Source organism: Lepidothrix coronata, unplaced genomic scaffold (genome assembly GCF_001604755.1).
Source record: "Lepidothrix coronata isolate B3197 unplaced genomic scaffold, Lepidothrix_coronata-1.0 Scaffold57, whole genome shotgun sequence".
NCBI lineage: Eukaryota > Metazoa > Chordata > Aves > Passeriformes > Pipridae > Lepidothrix > Lepidothrix coronata.
Window position 1 is genome coordinate 1,705,095 of NW_016690237.1, and position 8,271 is coordinate 1,713,365.

The following is an 8,271-nucleotide window of genomic DNA, read 5'->3' on the forward strand; positions in this document are numbered from 1 at the left end:
ATTCTGCTTGATTTTGAGACCTTCAAGTCCCTTGCAGGCTAGAGAAGAGAGCTTTATCACCCCTGCTGTAGCAGGCAATTGCCCTAGCAATATGAAGGCTCTGGGGACTGCCAGTCTTTAACTTTTTAGCCACTATCTGTACTTCCTCAAAGTGTATTTTATCTATTGTAGATTTGAGCATTTTTGTATTGTTGACTTCCAGAGCATACTAGTGTTTATACCTCTGACTGGGGCAGATGCATGCTACTTATGTACTCTGCTGCCTGGCACAAGTACAAGGCAGAATTATGGTAAATAGCTGGTACAACTGGGATGTACTTTTTCTTCCAGCTGAACATTGGGTTTTCTTGGGACTAAGGTGCTTGGTGTTAGAAATTAAGTGTTGCAGAGAGGAGAGGCTGAGCTGCCAAGCTTTTCCTGTGGGAGCTGGGTATCCTGTGTGTGAAAGGAGGTATTGAAGACAATTTTGGGGGAGAGCAGATGAGGATGTGGTAGGAGGGATCTCTTTTTAGAGGGAGGGTTGCAGAGAAAAGGTAGCTGTAGGGAGAAGGTCAGATGGAGAAAAAGAAAGAGAATAGTGAGACTGACTTCAAAAAGTTTTAAGAACCATAGCACCACCTTTCTTGCTACTGACTGTAGTGGGGACATCCTTGGTGAGACATGGATAAAACTAAAGCAATCAGTAGTATGTCTTAGCCCAGGACAGCAAATGAGAAGAAAGGGAGTCAAGTCTACTTTCTAGCTTTCCTGATGAGAGATTGCATGTGAGATTTTGGTTTGGAGGTTATTGGAGAAAAAGCTTCTAATCCTCATCAGTTAGTTTCCTGTGAGAAGGTTTGTAGATACAGGTAGCATCTTTTATTGGATCAATCAGTATAGCTAGAAAATTAGATTCTATGCCATCTGGCAGGAAGTATTACCCCTCCTTACAGATGTTATTATGCACATGGCCTTAGATCATTACAGCTGTAGAAAAACATGACTGCAAAATGGAAATATTTTTCCAGACTGTTTAATAGAAATAGTTCAGTGTAAGTGAATAAAGAAACAGACACGGATTTCTACCATTGCTTGATTTCCTCTCCCTGCTTCCTTATAACTTGTTTGCAACCATCAAATCTACTGCAATTGACACTGTAATCCATGTATCCGAAAGGGCATCTCTGTCTACAAATGCTTCACGGATAAATGGATTGGGACTATAAGTACTCAATAACAGTGAAATTATCTGGTGAATTCCAAAGTTATGAAGGCTAAAGAGGAACACTACAGTAAAGTGGTTAAGTGTGATCACTTTTAAACAGCTAACTAGCCCTCCTGTTTGGGCCACAGACTAACCCCTGCTGAGCTCCTGCTGAAGTCAACAAGAGATGTGTTTGTCGAATGGATTTGAGTTTGGCCACTTTAGGTTCAACAGCTTGTTAATATTTACTGGAATGTAACGTCAATTCTCTTTCTCACAAGTCTGCCTAGCACTGCTGTGTGAAGCTTCCTGGGAAATCTCTGGTGACTGGCTGCTCTATTGTACAGCCAACTTTTGTCCTCTGGTGTGATGGGCAGGTTATTAGCCATGACCAGTGGAGGGTGAGGTTGTATATCACATTTGCCTATGGAGTTTATTTCTGCTCTTTGAGAACAAGTCTCACACGAATGTCAAGTATTACTGACCCCTAAATTCAGTAATAATTTTACTAGCCACCTATTCTTTGTTTTAACATTTCAGATAAAGGATCAAATTGTTATTCAGTGCATTGTGTTGCTAATACACTGGCATTTGTATCTGTAGTTTGTGAAAGGCAGAAGGAAAAGAAGGTAAATTAAATTTGTGGGTGAAAGAGCTTCACCTTTGAGGAATGCCAGAGAATCTACTTATGCTGGTAGGTTTTTGCAGTCTCTTATAGTGTTATGGTAATCATACTAATTGAAAAGATAAATTGGGATGTATGGTATAAGTTAAATCCATTCCTCTGATTTTCTGTATTCCAATATAAGAATAACTTATTGAGCAACACTATAATTAAGTAACGTGATGGTATTTGCTAAATTTTCCCCAAACAATGTTTTTCAAGTGCTAACCCTAACCCTAATGTTTTCAGGAAGGGTTCTTTCTGCATAAAGTATATATAAAATCATTACAGTGATTTACTTTGCTGCTTATTATACAATAATTTCATCAAGGTATTCTACAATTCATTGTTGTTTCTTTCTTAGAATTAAAGTAACAAACACTTTCAACATTGTACAGTTTCCATATGGTAATACTGTGCTTTTGTCTCTGTCTTGCTGAATTGCCGTGTTGCAACTCTGAGTGATTTGGTTTCATTTGCATTATTACACCCACCCATGTGGCCTCTTGCCTCCTATAAAAACTGTAAGAAAAAGCTGTAGCTGCTGAAAAATTAGAAAAAAAGCATTCAAGTGACAGTACAGATCTATTGTGCAAAACCTCATTTTTGTTTAGAAGCAGCAATGGAGCCCCAGCCTAAGAAATGCAATTACCGAAAATACCCAAATAACTACCCATGGCACAAATGGCAGTTGAATGATGAAATTAACCATTCTACAAGCACTAGGTGAGCAGAAAATATTAAAAGGATACCACACGTGTCCTCCTTAATTGATCTTTAATGCCAATTACCATTGAGTATGTCAGCACAGGAAACTTGGGGTGTTTGATAAATGTAGTATTTCTTCAGATGACCAAGTCCTGAAACCTAAATGGGTTTAGAAGAACTCCAATTCTTCTAACAGCCTTTGAATTCTGAAGACCTGAAAGGTGCAGGACTTTTCCCTACTCATAGCCACTCTTACTGCACTGGTAACCAGTTCAATGAGAAAGAGATATAGATGCTATCAAAATATTACTACTCCATGGATGTAATTAAGAAATTGACATGTTCATTCTTATAATAACTTTGTGACATAAGGGAAATATTTTTACTCAGGTATAAAACAAAGGGGAGACTAAGCTAACTGTCAAGTGATTTAACGTCAGTTAGTGGTAAGGCCAGTACCAAAGTTCTTTCACAGTAAAAATAACATTTCCTGTGCTTTGAATTTGTTCACATTAAGAAAAAAATTCATTTTCATATTGAATAAAAACAAATGCTTCCATGCCACTCTAAATAAATTATAAACACCATAAAAGTATAAGCACGCAGCAATTCATTCATGGCCAGTCTTCGCGAACGAAGATTTGGGAAAGGTCTTTACCCTTCACGCCTGCGCAGTGGATTTTTTAGGTGAGACACAGTGTGCGATGAACTGAGCCCACCCTTTAATCCTAAGGTTCATCTGCCAGGGCTGAGTGAGCTTGGACAGTGGCAGCGAGGTCCTCAGGTTTGTTTAGAGTGACCTTCTCTTAGATGGATGGCCTTACAGGGCTGACGAGCTCCATCTGCCCGGAGAAGTTCCTTGACCGGGAATTGAACCCAGGTCGCAGCGGTGAGAGCGCCGCATCCTAACCACTAGACCACCAGGGAACTCCCCACATGCAGCAATAAGCAAGAGTAAAATATCAATTTTTCCTTTTGCATAGTTATGCCATCCAAACATACAATATGCAGACGGTATTGGATACTCTGGAATTTCAGAATCATTCAGGTTGGAAGGCACCTCTGAAGGTTATCTAGTCCTACCTGCTGGCCAAATCTGAGCCAGATTCAAAGTATGAAGAGGTTACTCAGTTTCTCTAGTTGGTACATGAAAATCTTGAAGAAAGGACATGTCACAATATATCTGAGCAGCCTGTTAATTTCTTTTTTTCCCTCTCACATAACCAAATGGAATTTTTCTTGCTGCAACAGGGCATCTGTCTTTTGTCATTTTGCAGTGCACCTTTGGCTTCATCTTCTCTATAACTCTCTTGTTTTATAGCAGAAGACAGCTATGAAATCCACCTCTAATCTTCCTCTCAACAAACCCGGTACTCTCAGCCTTTGCTTCCTTCAGCCTCTGAACCCTTTTAGTCCTTCTCTGGATTCTCTTTAGTTTGTTAAGATTTCTACCATTAATGGTTCCACAAGTGGACTGCAGATGGGGTGTCATTATGCCACATACTGGGATAATTATCACTTTGAATGATCTGCTGGCTACACTTTTGACAATGAAGTTAACTTGCATTATCTGCAGGAATATGTGCAGGGTGCGATGCATTTAAACCTCTTCTCACGGAGTGCAAATCGACTCCTGTCGTTATCCTCTCTTCTTGTCCTTCTTAAAGACCTGTGGATCACAGCATTGCAGTTGTGTCATTTATCTGAAATACAAGGGTCTAAAATATGCATGTAACTATTACTATCTCTGAGAAAGAGTGATAATTGGAAATCAAGAGACAAGTAAATCGGGATTACTTAAAAGATGTTGACTCTTAGGAGTTATACAGGCATAAAGTCTAAATGTACTGAAATCCTGAGTGCTTATGTTCTTGGAAGTCCATAATTAGATGAGTGTTCTATAGAAGTTCATTGATTGTTAGAGATTATTAACGTCTAGTATGAGATTACTGTATTATTGGATTACCCACATTATGCATTGTCAGATGATTATTATTACAAATTCTATTATTATTACAACTTATTACAAAATACTGTCCTCCATGTTATGTTATTGACCCTACTCACTTTCTTTCAAGCTTGAAAACAGTTCATGTAAATAGTAATGTTGTTGCTCTCATGACACCTGTGATTATTATACTCCTGTGTGCAGCAATAACTGTGGCACTCCAAGGTACTCAGCCTTGGCAGCAGAGTAGAAGGGTCATTAGATATTGACTGTATTCCTATCAGAAGTCAATCAGCTTACAGTAGCATTAGCACTTCTGAATTAATTGGTAGAAGTGTATGAACACTCGGGTAACTGTACAGATTTCTTGATAGCAGAGACCATCTTTGTTCAGAACATATGATTTCTCATTATTTTTTCTGCTATTCTCTCAAAATAAAATTGTTAGCAATGTTCCCCAAGTGGCCTGAACAACCAAAACACATGGTCCAGGTGACCTAACAGTGAAACCCTAGAACATTCTGCTGTCATGCTGCTGTGAACAGTAAGAAAGACACCTGGCTCCATTTCAGTTTATTAAATCAGTGTTGCTTTGCTTTACAAAGGGAATACACAGATGGAGATAGACTGGAGGATAGATGGAGTCAGACTAGAGTCTGATTTAGAGATTCAGAGACTACAAGTGGAAAGAACGCTTTCTTGCCCATTTCAGATCACAGAATCACAGCAGGGGTAAGGTTGGAAGGGACCACAGTGGGTCGTCTGGTCCAACATCCCTGCTCAAGCAGAGATGACTGTTAAAATATTTTAAAGTGCACTCCATAAGCACAGTCTGCCTCTTTCCACTCCTTCATCAAAGAAGGAAGCTTTTGGAGAGTCTGAATAAGATGACAAGCCTCACAGCTTCACAGGCTCATCTGGGCAGTGACACTGAATGTGTGATGACCTCTGTTAGTACCCCGTCTCCAGAAACCCAGTGCTCTAACACAGGTGCCTGAAAGACTCTGGTTTTGCCTACATGGCAGATAGAGACCTCTTCAACATTTAGAATCTGGTTTTCCTAGCAGGGCGGTAGGTAAACAAATAATTTCAGTCAAAATGGGTTTGTTGGAACTGATATATTCTGTAAAACCAGTGTTTTATACTGTAAACTGACTTTGTCAGGAGAGTCCTAACAATTTCTAATTAGGCAAATACAACAGGGGAAAAAAGCTATTAAACAAGCTGTGCAGAAGGTTGCAGAGATAAGAAATCATATGGAAATTATTGCTGAGCTATGTAAAATAGGCCATCTTTATTCAATACTTGTTTGCAGTCTAGTGCCCATATTTCAGTAAACTCCTAGCAGATAGTCTGTGTAGTAGCCATAAGTAGCTAAATAATAGAGGCAGGAAAACATTTGTATAAGAAAAATTGTCTGACACAGCCTGTGAAGAGGAATCTGCTTTTTGGTTAGTACATAAGGATGCTCACTGGTAATCTCAACACTATCACAGGTTGTAATAGTTGGGGAAAAAAAAGAATGTCAGACTATAGCAAGATGATGAAAGAATAGATCTGGGATTCTTTTTCATGCATGTGGCCTTGTTAATTTTTTTCTTTTTCATAGAAGTTTGATATCAAATATATTTTAGACAGTGATTGGAAACCTCCTTGCTGTGTCTTCCTAGCTGAAAGCTGTTTGTCGTGCACCACCACTTCCCAGTCTGGGTCAAGAGACACCTGCTGTTTCTCTCAGTGGGAGAAGGAGTTATATAATTTAAACAAACTGACTCATTACCAAGGTGTTTAAATTCTGTGTAATGTAAATGTAGAGATGGAGGCACTGATGGTAAGTGCATTTGAAGACTAGGCAGATCTCTGGAGGCATTACTGTCTGCTTATTGTCTAGGGATGTTTGTGAGACTTCCACTGCATTACATACAGGCTGTGGCTGTACGGCAACTGCTGATTAACTAGTACCCTATGCAGTGCTGCAAGTCCTGTTGGATGCAGTCAACACCTTTCATCTACCTATTTTCTCTCCTCTCCCTCTCTTTCTCCCTCTCCCTCTCTCTCTCCTTCTCCCCTCCTCTCCTCTTCTCCCCCTTTCTGGCACTGTAATCTTGTGTGACACACTTTTTCAGAACACAAACATCTAGGTTTTCCTATGCCTGGGAATTAGCACAGAGAAATGCTACACTTAGCGTAGTATGCTAAGGCTGCACAATGCTATTTGTGTCCCTGCTGAAACCCAACCCCTATTCTCCAGTCTCTTTTTACAGGGATTCTTGTTAATGAGGGCTCATTGCAACAGAAGGGCAATACGTCTCTTAGTATGCAAGAAGTTTCACTTGATCTTGTCTCAGTATTTGGAGTTTATACCACCCTTCTGCTGTTCCTTGCCATCCAGGCTGACAGTGGCAGGTGTCTGTCTCCTCCTTTGGCCAGAAAGTTCTTTCCAAAGGGCTAACAGCCTGTTCTCTCCTGTGAAATACAATCACCAAACAAGTGCGCTGAAGTTCTGGGAAGTAAGAACTTTTCACCTTTTTGCATGTTTAAGGCCACTTTGTGCCTATGGAGATGCACAGCACCACCATGGGCTGAGCCTTCCCTCCGGGTAATCAGGGATCTGTCCACACAGGAGACCAATACATCGAGCAGTGTGTTGCCAGCGTATTCTCCCGAAGCCAAGAGCATAGTTGTAACTGAGCTGAGCAAGCAATGGAAAGATTGTGATAATATCTTGAAAGCATTGGATATAAAGGGGGACTTTTAATAACTGGAGAATAAGACTGTTCAGGAAGACCCTGGTTGTACCTGTCTAGAGATGAAAGATCTAGAGGACTTGCCTTTCTGAGGCAAAGGTGGGTCAAGGTACTGTGAGATTTAGAAGTGGATTCTGTCACTGTTTAAGGAACTTTACTGCCTCTATTTGGGAATTTATGGCCTGCTGCTTGAAGTTTTATGATATTAATGGAATGTCTCAGTTTGATGTCTCCTCTGTTGCACTGTCCTTCAGTCTTTTTTCTCATACAAGAACCCCCTCCATCATTCACGGGTGTGTGTTGTTGTGAGTCACCTGCACAGTGAGTGAACCCGTAGCCACAAAACGGGTGTTTTCTTGACACAAAAAGAAGGAATATCTATGCCTTTTAAAGATGTAGTCTCTGTAGGTACTTTGACACTTGTCCTGACATGGCCTAGAAGGCTTTCCTGGAAATCTGATACAGAAGAAAAAAAAGATTTGTGCTAGGACTGCTGGTGACTATGTATGAGAACTCCATAACACCACTTTGAAAAGGACCAGTTAGAGTTTCTTTTCCATTACTTGATCACATCTTAAACCCCCACTTCTTTCATTTATGTCTATCAAAAATCAGACTACTGACTGTATCGGTATATATCCTTGGAAATCATTACCCTGATGGTATTTTAGTAGCCTGGAAACCATAATGAAGAGTGTCACCTACAAAAATGGGTGTTAGGTGAGATGGTATCTCCCATCTCAAGCCAAGTTTGAGGAGGTTGAGCTTGCTGGCTTGGCAAAGTGTCTGCATGTAAATAGTAGGAGCTGCTGACAAAATAAGATCTAGCATACTGTGGGCTATATAAGGGACACCATAACATCTGTTCTCCCATGAATGTTCATCAGTCCAGCATGGGACTGAAAAAAGCTGTTGCACACTTCAGAAGACGAAAGAGATAAAGTTGTTGAACTGGAGTATCAAAAAATATTAATGTGTAGTGTATGCATTTCTGCACTCTTCTGTCACACACGAGCTATTT